The 13,263-nt window shown below is 35.6% G+C and overlaps 1 long non-coding RNA gene across 1 annotated transcript; it reads right to left on the reverse strand.

The window, feature by feature from the left end:
- Positions 1-1,532: 1,532 nt before the first annotated feature.
- LOC127506133 (uncharacterized) lies at positions 1,533-11,942 on the reverse strand. The gene is made up of 4 exons (XR_007927925.1): positions 11,828-11,942; positions 7,756-7,969; positions 3,525-3,603; positions 1,533-1,671 (listed from the first exon to the last, which is right to left on the reverse strand). It is a non-coding gene; the product is annotated as an uncharacterized LOC127506133 (long non-coding RNA).
- Between the last annotated feature and the right edge of the window lie 1,321 nt (positions 11,943-13,263).

Raw genomic sequence — 13,263 nt, forward strand, 5'->3', positions numbered from 1 at the left:
CGCCCAAATAATCTCTAATCTGTCAAATAGTCAATAATATACCAACTAAATAAAATTGGTCCAAGAATCGATCCCTGTGGGACTCCAGTAGTACAATCAAGAAAGGATGAGTATGGGTTAATGACGTGATGGGTCATTTTTTTGTCCAAAGGCCTTAATAATAATAAAAAACAAAGATATGACATCCAAAGTATGTAAGGTAGTACAACTAGATCTCTTTTATTGAATCCAAAAGGTTTTAATTATATTTTGCTACATAAAAAGGTATTTTAAAGATTTTGAAGTGTCAAAAGGTCATTCGGTTTAACCATCCAAAGGCCAATACAGCCATTTAATTTGTGATTAAAATATCTTAAAATGCAATAAATGTATATATTGTTTATTCTGCCATGATTTTATAACATCATATATCAACATAGTGCAAAATGGTATAAAAATTATGTGTAGAAGTCGTTGCTTTGTTATAAGAAAGAATGTCCGGAAAAATTAATTTCACTGATGTCATTCGGAGTAACTAATATAAAGGGACCATTTTGGATCAAGTCATGCGGTCAATATGATGTGACAGGATGTGACATCATTTAGACACAGCAAAGTAACTAACTCTCTCTTAACTATTTAAATGTTTTCACTTGCTCATACGCATGTCCCGAAACATCAGGTACAACCGCTATAAAACATGGAAAATGTTGTAATATTTCAAAAACTTGTACTAAATATAAAATGTTTGATTGTCCTTTTGCTAGCTAGCTGGATATCAGCCTGTTAGTATTTGAAAATATCATCATTCGGTATAATCAAAAGTGTCATTTTGTAAAACCGAAATTTTGGTTAAACCGAATGACTTTTTTGGTGACAAATTTTGTCCATCTTGTAAAAAATGACAAAAGCAGTGTTAATTGATTATAAAATATCATACTCTCATTGTTAACACTTAATAAAACTTCAAAATTAATTATATCTCCATTATGTTTTTTTTTCTCCACTTTTAAAAACCTTATTTGTCAATGACCCGTATACATAATTGATTCTTATACATTGTTTCCTTAAGTTTAAGTATGATTCCATCCATGTTAGTGTTTGTATTAATTCTAAATTTCCCCATGGTTATCAATAGAATTCAATTGCATTACACATCCGATGTTGATTAATTAGATTAATTAGTATAAATACAAGCTCTAGTCAAGGCTTATTGCTGCTTTATGGTCTTTATTTGTCAGATGTGTCACCTTTATTTATAAATTGCTATGACCTGAGGTTGTTTTGTCACTCTTTTTCTTGTCACCCTGGCTGTGAAGCAAGCACTATACGACAGCTATCTTGAGCGTGCAGAAACCCTGGGAGATATTCTGCCTCGTTCTTAATTACGGCTGATTAAAGTGACATTTTGTCACCCTTGTGTCTGCTGACATCAGACAGCAGGATTGTGAACAAGACCAGGGCTTTTCACCTTGCATTCTTTCTCATTCAGGGCGAGTCAGAATAAAAGCATCAATGCTCACAATACAAGATGGCTTGACGTTTACCGTGAATGTGGCATCTCTGAACTCCAGTTCAGCATATGTCATGGTCTACTCCTTTAGTTGGAGTAAATGCAGCTTTTTGTGAAAGAAAAACCTCCCTTGGAACGAAGCAAGTTGTTCCTTACTTTTAAAGCTTTAAGTCATGAGTCTGAAATAGAAAGAAAAAAAGCAATGTGTTTAATTGGAAATTGTCACTCATGCTTTGAATTCAAAACTTTAGGACAATTTTTTGGTAAAATATATGTTCATTTTGTCATGGAAAACTTACAGTTGTAGCATGTTTTGCACATTCTATGAATATAATAGTCTTAATTGGTCTCCTATGAATTTTTTTTAAGCATTAGATGAATTTTTAAGCATTTTTTGGGTCATTTTTTTGGCTATCAAATAGTAAAATTTAAAAATTAGTGTTTTTTTCTGTTAAAAATTAAATAGGGATTTACAGACGACCTCTTTGATCAAGGAATTCATTTCAATGACCTTAAAAAACAGCTGAGAATCAGTCAAAAAAATCTGATTTCCACATAATTATCCACTTGTCAGTGCATGAGTGTCATTTGACTCTAATTGGGCCAGTCACTTCAATGTCAGAGGTAGTTAATGTGGCTGTAGCTTGTCAAAGAACCAAACGACTGTACATTCCCATTACATTTCTGACTGAGAGACCTCATTGGGCCTTTAGCCGCAAAAGAGAAGTTATGCTAAAAAAAGGCAAAAAAATAAAAAATAAAACTAGAAACTTTGACCTGAGTTCAAATACCATTTCGCTAGTGGAACTCAATGATAAATGATAAGCACTTGGCATATTGGAATGTTTGTTTCCTGGGATGCGCGAGGGCTGTTTGCTGTGGGGATTTCAGACTGTGAGCGTGACCTCCAAACTCTCTCTCTGCCCTTCACACGCCAGCACATCGGGCGACTGGCCGAGGCCAGACTAATCAAAAATGCATGATATCAAAGCAAACTCATCCTCTGCTGCTAAGCAGGGTCCCATTTGAAGATTTGATTTTATGAGGCACAGAATGGCCTTTACATATGAATTTCCGCTCTCATGTCTGTCGTGGATTAGATCATCTCTTAGAGTGTTTTTAAAGCTTTAAGCTCTGGTTAGATTGAATGTGATTTACACACAGTTAGATGGTAATGCCAAGTTTTCATTCAATTTCAGTACTTTAACACACATTATTGTCAGTGATTGAAGTCAATAAATGCTTATACTCACCTTGTTTCCAAATCCAGTGTATTTGTGAATTAATTTTAATTTCATGAATTTAGTTAAGGATTACTTTGGGTTCAATAGAATTGTTTCTCATATAAATAAATAGTGTGACAGTTACAATGGAAGTGTATGGCTCAAACACTTCCATTTTTTAACTTATAATTTCATAAAAGCACTTTAATTCTTCTGTTTCTGTTAAAGTTTTATGTTGTTAAGTCAACCAAAATGTAAGACTGGACATAACTTTACACTGAAAAAGTGATTTTCTCACACTAAAGTCATATTAACGCTCATAAAGTTTATATCTTGTGGCTATACTATTGAAACAGTGATTATTTTAATGTTTACGGATTGGCCCAATTCACTAAAATGGTGTAAAATGAGGCGTAAAATGAGCATCATTCTCACAGAATTCCCATTTGTTTATTTTCACAACATAAAAGTCAAGGACGTGCTGATTTGTGCATTTTCATGACATACATTTCACCTGCATGTGCATTTCCATTTGGAAACACTACAAATTCTCTTAAAAGAAAACCCAACTCGTTTTGTAAATCGTGTGAGAGAGGCGCGGCATGGACAGAAACGCAAGTAACAGGGAATCTCATTATTTTACGTGGACTTTTATGGGGCAAGTCAAAATGCTTCGCCCCGCTTGCCTGTATGTGACATTTCCCTCTCTCATTAATGAGACGTTCCGTCAGAGCTGAGCCTGTGCTGAGACCAGCAGACCTGGCAGAGTTTGGCCCAAGGGCCTGTTTCCTTACTGTTCACATATTTACCAACGTGAAATATTCCAGTGCTGTTTCATTCGATAAGGCCAAACGTGTGCTCAGCGCTCCCAGCCAGTAAAAGCCATCACTGCGGAGAAAGAAAAACAAAACAGCTTTGAGTCACAGCAATTTGAACCACAAAACCGTGCAGATGCGCTTATGATGAAGCTTAGCTGCTAATATGGGCTAATTTGAGGGGTCAGCTGACTAAAATGGTTTAGGATTGTATTTTTGCCATTAGGAGCCACAGATAAAACGAACAGCCTTTTATTTTAGCCACTGACACTGCAAAAATATGAATTTCCTACTCAGTATTTTTGTCCTGTTTTCCAGTACATATATATAAACATTCTTAAATCAAGATACATTTACATGAAATGCTAGATGATGTAAGATATTAAAGACCAGAGTTATTAACAGCTTGCTCCAGTGCAAACCCTCTTTTGGTGTTAAAAAACTACTGTCAGGATTTACTAAAAACGCAGTGAAAAATGAGAGCTGAAAAGACCTGGACAGGGTTGTTTTTGTGGCTGATCTTATTGCATATGCATTTGTATGCATTTCCTGTTCAGATGCAAAGTTTATGGATATACTAAAATGGTCTGACATCTAAAATGGTTTAGTGTGACATCACACTGCTCGGGCCCCGCCCACGGCCGCTGACTGACAGGCCTGCATTATCATAGTTTTCGCCCTCAGTGAGCTGTCCGTTGTCCGCCATTTTCTCCACGCTCGTGCAGCTGTAGTGACAACAATGTCTCCGAAGCAATCCCTGTGTTTTGTTTTTGGATGTAAGACTGAATATAAGACTCTGAGCCACTGAGGACACAGTGGATTAGTTTTATATTTGAAGGTAATGCAGCTCAAAATCTACATAAATTCTAAAAGTTGTAACTTCTTCCTGAGTCTCTCCATTACTGACAATCGTCATTTTGGCTGCGTGAGATTCTCCAGCTTTGTTGTTGTTGAGCAACTGAAGCGTGAGCTGTTAAAGCTCCGCCCTCTTCTAGAAAGGGGGCCGGGAGCAGCAGCTCATTTGCATTTAAAGGGACACACAAAAACAGCATGTTTTTGCTCATACCTAATTAGGGGCAAATTTGACAAGCTATAATAAATGATCTGTGGGGTATTTTGAGCTGAAACTTCACATACACATTCTGGAGACACCAGAGACTTATATTACATATTGTGAAAATAATAATAGGTGCCCTTTAAATGAATAATACAAGGTGCTTTACTAAGGTTTGTGCTAGTCAATTTACTGTTTTTTGCTGCATTATTTACCGGCCAAAAAAGCATGTCTTAAACCAGATGTTAATTTGTGCTGCTCTTGGTAGATTGTGTTGGTCATTATGGAAATGACTCGGCTGCGTCCGTGTTCTTTAATTTGGGCATCATCAGTAGATCACACGCAAAACTTTCCACTCCCATCGGCGCTTTTTTGGAATTGTGTTCTCACACTAATTTGTTAAGTAAATCTGGCCCTAAGTTTTGTTTTCTGAAAAATGTACCAAAAATGTTTTTTTCCTGAAAATAATATTTTCTGACCCCATTGGCAGATATTTTTTCTTGTTTAAAGCTCACTTTATTTTGATACATTTTTCGTAAAACAAGACTTAATATCATACTTAACATCTTATTTTGCTTCTCAAGTAAATGCATCCTGATTTAAGAATGAATCTTTAGATATTTGAATTGTAAAGCAAGACAAATATACAGAGTATTTTATTTATTTATTTATTTGTAAATAAAAATCACAGCTACATTTTTCCAAAAAGAAAAAAAAAAAGAAAAAAAAATTTAGGGCTTATCAGACACTTGAAAAACAACACTCAAATTGTTTTCTGCTGCAAAAGGGAAGATAATTGTTTGGTTAATTAAGTTTGCTTGCTTCATAAGTACAGCTAAACAAATGCAAACTGCAAAGTCAAGCACAGCCACAATCTCTAATTACTCCATTTACTCTGAGACAGCAATGCATTTTACTCTCTTTACTTTATTAGACTGAGAGATGTGATTTTACAAATATACTGATTACATTGCAAAGCATGTGCGCTCTTTAGTTAAAGCTCATTTAAATAATATATTTATCACATGCTGTAATGAAATCACTCAATTTATGAGCATGTAGGCGAGCAAGAGAGGCTAAAAGAGGGAGAAATAGACTGAGAGGGAAGGTTCTCTTGGGATAAACACAGACAGCAGTTTTCAGGCTTTAACTGAGATTTCCACTTTCATAATTTAAGCAACATTCTCCGGAATTTTCCTGAAACAGCAAATCTCCATTTCAAGATATACATATATGTTTCATTATTTGACTCTCTATAGCCTCTCTGCAGTTGCTCTGCTATGCAATAATGCACTGGAGCTGATATATTGTATTGTGTGGCTCATCTGGCTCATGCCGTATTGCACGTTCACTCCTCGCACCAATGAAACTCGGCGTGGGTGTGTGAATGAATGATGGTCTAAAGTCACAAACATGAATGAGGCTGCCAGCAAAAGGAAGACATCTCAGGCTTTGGAGTCAAAGCATTTGTTGGTCATGGAATTTTACATAATTACAAGGTTGTGTTCAAAACACCCATGCAATCCCTTCATTTACTCACCCTCATGTCATTCTAAACCTGTATGACTTTCTTTCTTTCTTTCTTTTTTTCAGAGAGTAGTGAATATTTTGTTTGTGGATCATTTTGTTGCCATTTTGTTTATTTATTTACTATTATTACTATTTCAATCATGACAGTCTCGGAATAGTTTTAGAATGTTATTGAATATAGCAATCTTAATGTATTTGGTCTTGGTGGACTAGATTTGCTATGCTGCTGCTGCTTTTGATTATTTCTGCTGCTGCAAAGCAAGTATGGACTTGCTACTGCTAACAGATACACAGACACGCTACTGTGAGCATGTAAGATTTGCTGCTGCTGCTGCATAAATATACATATATAAATCCCACACCAGATCTAGGCAGGTGGAGCTGGGGGAGGCGGAAGGGTTCAGAGGAATTCTGTTAGCGTGCTGCAGGACCAGCTTACAGCGAACAATGAACCAGACAATTTAAATGTTGAGCAAGCAGTCTTATTGGCTGTGGGATCAGCAGAGGCCAATCAGATTGTGCCACACGGTAATGATGTGATTCCTTGCAGACTGAATGTAAAGGTCTAATCAGTCTGCACCCTCTAGAGTTTCATGACTGAACTAAATATTTATTTTACTTATTTTATTTTACATTTTGATTTATTTCAATTTTATCTAACATTTAAATATTTTATACTTTTCTTTCATTGCATCTGACTAGCGAAAAGTGTAAAAAGTTACTTATATATTTATATAGTTACTTATATTATATATTTATTTAATATTTATTGTTTCTTTAATTTACTATTCATTTATTTTTCTCAATTTAATAAAAATGTATTTAAAATTTGATTTGTTTAAATGTTAACTATTTAAATGTTGGTTTAAAAAGTCACTTAAAAAAATGAATTTATCAAAGTTGTTTCAAAGGTGACAACAACAAAATATATATAAATGGGCATTCACAAAGGAATTTGCTCATTTTTAATGAGAGTTAGTGATTTCCCGAGACATTTACGATAAGAGACCATCGGTGATGCGACAAGAGTTGAAGAGTATGCAAATGAGTATACACTGACCACCAATGGGAGTGCAGATAGCGACCCACTGCCTGATTCAGTTGGATAAGTATCGACACCTACTAAAAACCAACAGTACAGCGACTCAGCAAGCTCCAATGATTCATATTTTAAGAAAAAGTATTGTTTAATCCTACTAACTTCCTAAAAAACAAAACTAAATTCCTGAAAGTCAATATAAATAAAACTGACTTGACTTAAATTAAGGTGACAATATGACAGTATATTTCAAGTTCACAAAACTTCTAAGTAAATACATTTGCAGAGATGAAAGCTCCCAGTTGCCGCCGTGACATGTATCCTGACAGATAATGAACAGAAAACCAGCCTTCTAATCGAATTTCTAACACACCAACCTATCCCATCTTCTTTCTGATATGAAACTCTCAAAGCTTCCCAACTACAGTGCCAAATGTGACTCAGTTTCTACCATGAAAGTTCTAATCCATGTCTTGTGTGATTTTCAGGTTGCTGTGACACAGAGTTAAAGGTCACGCATAGAGCCGGTACTCTGTGGCAGCAGTGTGAGTTTGTCCCTCAGGCTTTCTGGATCCAGTAGGTGGCATTTAGCTTGTACTCACTTGCTGTGTGACTCCATGTTCTCAAATTCCAACAATATCACTCTTCCAAAGAAAGATCAGCGGGTCTCCGTGGCCTCACCAGGACTCTGGCCACTCTGAGTCACTGAAAGCCCCAAAAGGTCTTGCCTTTGAAAGGCCGGATAGGAGCGAGTGCAACATCGGGGGCTGGACTTCTGCTGTCCGAGGCTTTCTTGCGCTCCAGAGGGGGTTTGCTCTGTGGAATAAAAGGAAGTCAGTCCCTTGCATTAAAGCCACTGGAGACTTTTGATTTGCTGCTTTTTAAACACCAGATACAAGGGTTTTGGTCAATATGGAGTTGTTTTCTTTTACTTATTTTTTTAACTCTTAGTTATCCGAGTGATTCTTGTACTGTGTAAGTGGATCTGTGGATAGCTTTCACAGTCGCACTACAGGAGAACAAGATAAAAAGACAAAAAGAGTGTATGAAATGTTAAAAAATGCTGCCTTATTAGGGCAGAAAGGGATTAATGGAAGTCCGAATTGAATGATTGCGTAACACGCCGTCATCTTAAATGCCTCCATCTGGTCAATTTTTGAAGGCAGTGTAGATGTAGCTTCACTGCCAATGATAACCCACAATCCTCTTTGTGTGTGATTTGGCGGAGGATCTAAATAATGAAATTGGTGTCTGACAGGGAGATTATATATACTGTATATATAATGCATTTGGTCTTGGCAGAATATATTTGCTACGCTGCTGTTGCTGCTAATTATTTCTGCTGCTGCAGAGCAAATACAGACACTTGCTACTGCCAATACATTCACAGACATTGCTGTGAGCATGTAAGACATGCTGCTGCTGCACATATAACATACATGAAATAAACCCCGTAGCAGATCTATACAGGTGGAGCTGGAGAAGGTGATAATGTAGATAATGATGTGATTTCTACCAAATGAGTTAAGGACCTATCAGCCTGCGCCATCTAGAGTTTCATGCCAGAACTTTGTATATATACACAGTATATTTGTGTGTATGTATATATATATATATATATATATATATATATTGCTTCACGAAGTTTCGAAGCTTTACAAATCTTTTGTTTCAAATCAGTGGTTCGGAGCACTGCCAAAGTCACGTGAACCATTGAAATTTCGAAACACTTATGACGTGACGAAGCTTCGTTTACTGAAATCACATGACTTTGGCGCTCCGAACCACTGATTAAAAACAAAAGATTCGTAAAGCTTCAAAGCTTCATGAAGCAGTGTTTTGAAATCGCCCATCACTAGATATTGTTGAATAAAGACATTATTTAGTTTTTTTGCCGCACGAAAAGTATTTTCGTCGCTTCATAACATTAAGGTTGAACCACTGTAGTCACATGAACTGTTTTAAATATATCTTTAGTATCTTTCTGGGCATTTGAAAGTGTAAATTAACTTGCTGTCAATGCAGGCCTCACTGAGCCATCAGATTTGATCAAAAATATCTTAATTTGTGTTCCGAAGATGAATGAAGGTCTTACGGGTGTGGAACGACATGAGGGTGAGTAATTAATGACAGAATTTTCATTTTTGGGTGAACTAACCCTTTAATTATATTGATAAATTATTCTTACAAATGATTAAATTACAATAATTTTAATATAAAATGCATCTCAAAATCAAAATAGACCCTATTTACATTCTTAATACATTTACCTGGTCTTATTATGAATGATTCATTAGAAGAGAAAAAAGAAAGTTTGTCTTCATAATCTTTAATTAAAACTTTCTCAGCAGCCTCTGGAATGACTTCAGCTCCCCGCCAACTACCTGCTCCATTTTTGGATGTAACACCCACTTCCCACAATCCAATCAATTACAGATGGATAAAATGAAGTCCCACTCTGCTTTTTTTCACATTTAATATCCTCTTTCACTCAGAAATGTCACATTACAGAAGTAAAATCGGTTGCAAATGACATTTTCTGTTGACTTTAAGAGGTACAAAAATGCTGTCTCACATGGCAAGACTAGGAACGGAGGCTGCAGGGAAGTAGATTTCATCCTGAAACAAGATGCCATAGATTCACTAGTGACAAGTCTGTGCACATTCAGAGGGTGAACTGCCTAGCGCATCTTTTAATCAGCTTTTTGTTCTGCTTGCACATGCCCTGCACTGGTTTAGATGCTTATCACTTCTCCCATCTATTGAATTCTAATGGGACATTTAAATCTAAAGACCTCAGTCTTAAATCAGGTAGTGTGAACCGATTACGTCTGGCGGGCCGAGCTAAGCGCCGAGACGGGCTCCCGCCCCACAGAGTCAGCCTGCATTTGGCTTTCTCATTTCCTGCAAATAGCGCAGGCTCTGTTTTGAACCCCTCCTAATGCAGCGGCCCACTTGCATTTGAATAGGCAGATCAGTTCACCTAGTGACATTGTTTTATACGATAAAAGATATTGAATTATGTTACATAATACCTCATTTACTTTCACTTAAATATCTATTCAAATGCTAGTGCACAATCGCAGCTAACAAAAATATACGTTTTGATAACTTTCCTATTAAAGGGTTAGTTCATGCAAAAATGAAAATTCTGCCATTAATTCTGTCAAAATAACCATATTTATTTCCAAAACAGTACTCACATGCAAAGTGATGAGGTGTGACATCAATGTAGCATACTACTCCTTGAAATATTTATCACAGGAATAATTGACTGTTTGACTTCATATTTCTACTTCTATGTTTTTTTTTGTTGTTGTTTTTTTTCTTTCTCAAATCAGACTATACAACCATGCTTTATTAGCTCTGCACATTGCGGCTGAGCTCAGGAGAAGAAAAAAATGGTGTCTCTCATTACAAAAAGACACAGGTGTAGTGATTGCCTTATTACAATGAGCTGTGGGAATTTATTCCTGCTGTTCACCACCTTGTTGTTAAAAACAGCTTAAATTAGAACAAGGACATAAATTAGGCCCCAATGAGAAACAGGGCGATATCTTTAACTGACATTGCTTCGTCTCAGCCTTGTTCTGCTCTTTATTCATTACATTACAGTTTCTGTGTGCAGGGTGTTAGATGTTACTACACTGTATACAATATGTTTCTAATCAGCAGTATTATTATTGTTAACTAGAACTAAATCTATTAAAATCTTTTTCTGCAATTGAAAGCTGAAATAAAATAAAATATAAATATAAATATTAGATGAAAAGCTTAAAAGTAAGTTAAAAACGAAAATGACCTTTTGCCTTCTAAAATATTAAAACGGAAATAAAAACAAATGAACGCAAAATAGAAATATAATTTAAAAAAAAATGACAACAAAATTACAAAACAAAAAAACAAATCTGAAAATATAAGAATAAAAGCTATAAGTATTAATAAATACTGTATATTAGGAATATCTCCTCCGCACACAAAAGCACCAGTCAGCAGTGCAGTAATTGCTTTTCATAAGGCAAATTTGCTTTTACTCCCATCCAGTTAATGACATGAAGCAAGAACATTCTTCAGAGCGACAGAAAAGGAAGTGGCCCGAGTGGCACCGGCCAAACTCTTCCATTCGAGTAAACACCATGGAATATATATGTATATATATATACTCTGCCCACACACTTTGAAAACCACTGCTCTAGCAGTACTTGTGCTGTGTATTTGTTGACCCTACACCATTATTTCAAATCAGGGCTGAGTAATCTGTTAATTCATCCTTTTTTGCATTGCTGGCACTCTGTAACCCATAAACTTACTGTAACACAGCCCATCTGATACACACAGATCATGACAGGATCACGAGCTGAAAGACTTTATCACACATTGTGAATCACTACAGCTTAAAGAAGACACAATCACTGAAATTGCTTGCATTTAATAAGTTGGCACTTACATTCCTCTTAGCAAGCTTATCTCAATACCTAGATTGAAAGAAAGAGTAATAGCTTTCTTTGCACTTTAATACAAATTCATTCAATTTCTAATAAATAAAATAGGTCTAAAGCCTTTCCCAAGATATTCTTAAAATATCCCTGAAATAAAAACAGACAGGTGTCAGGGAAGGGTCAGGACAATCATATTTTGTGTAACATTTGACATGCTGATTGTTCTGGTGCTTACCCACACAGAACTCGCTGCCGTGATGCGAGGATGTTGTGGGTGGTTGCCAGGGCGTTGCTATGTAAATGCTAGGGTGTTCTGGATGGTTGATATGGAGTTGCTATGTGGGTCTCACTGGTTCTCACGCATTTCTCATTAAATAATGGAAAAGGAAACAAAGAAAATTCATAAAATTTCAGTTTCAAAATTTTAAATTGTAGAAATTTAATATTAACCATTAAAATGTATTTAATTGTGTATTATAACATACAATTATAGCTTAATGAATGTCTTGAAGGTGTTGTTTTGGAGACACTTCATAGTTAGGCTTAGGTAAGTGTAATTTTTTTCATTCTCAATGAATAAATATATTCTTTTAAGATTTATTCAATTTTAATTATATATTTAAAATTAAAATTGAATAAATCTTAAAAGAATAGATATTTGTATGTGTGTGTGTGTGTGTGTGTATATATATATATATATATATATATATATATACACATTTTTATTTTGCTACAATAAAATAAAGCAATTACAGTAATATTGTGTATTATTGCAGTATTATTGTTATTCCTGTGACAGTAAATCTGAATTTTCAGCAGCCATTACTCTATTCTTGAGTGTCACATGATTCTTTAGAGATATTATAGAAAGATTCTTCAATGAATATAAAGTTCAAGAACAGCACGCACTTAAAATAGAAATCTTTTGTAACATTATAAATGTCTTTACTGTCAAGCATCCTTGCTATCAATTTCTTAAAAATAAAAAAAAAACACTGACCCCAAACTAATATAATATAATATAATATTAGGTTAAAAGGTAAAATATATTTTATCTTATAGTGTCTAAAAAAGATCTTGAAGAGGCCATCAAACGATCCCTTTTTAAAGGTAGTGAATGGACTTGCAGGACTAAAAATCTGTAATGTCTGGCTGTGATTTAAAAATCAATGATGCAGAAGTCTCAGATGTGAAGAAGAGGGACAGGAACTTTCTCCTCCACACACAAAAGCACCAGTCAGCAGTGCAGTAATTGCTTTTCATAAGGCAAATTTGCTTTTACTCCCACCCAGTTAATGAAATGAAGCAAGAACATTCTTCAGAGCAGCAGAAAAGGAAGTGGCCCGAGTGGCACCGGCCAAATTCTTCCATTCCATTTGAGTAAACACCCCGGATCGAGAAGTCATGTGGCATTCATTGATTGACAGATCTCTATTACAAAAGCTTATCATATCTCTGTCTGCAATTATCCTTCTGGAGGATTGGCCGAAGATTTGATTTGTGAAGGGATCATGGTCACACAGGTGTGCGAGGAGGAGACATATGATAACCTGCTACGTGCACTTCATTAGCGCTTTTCTACACATGCTAATGCTAATATTCCTCTCTATAGCTCTGACTCTGCAGTGACCCGACGATAGTGACACACGCAACTCAGAGAGTAAAAACTAT

Source organism: Ctenopharyngodon idella, chromosome 23 (genome assembly GCF_019924925.1).
Source record: "Ctenopharyngodon idella isolate HZGC_01 chromosome 23, HZGC01, whole genome shotgun sequence".
NCBI lineage: Eukaryota > Metazoa > Chordata > Actinopteri > Cypriniformes > Xenocyprididae > Ctenopharyngodon > Ctenopharyngodon idella.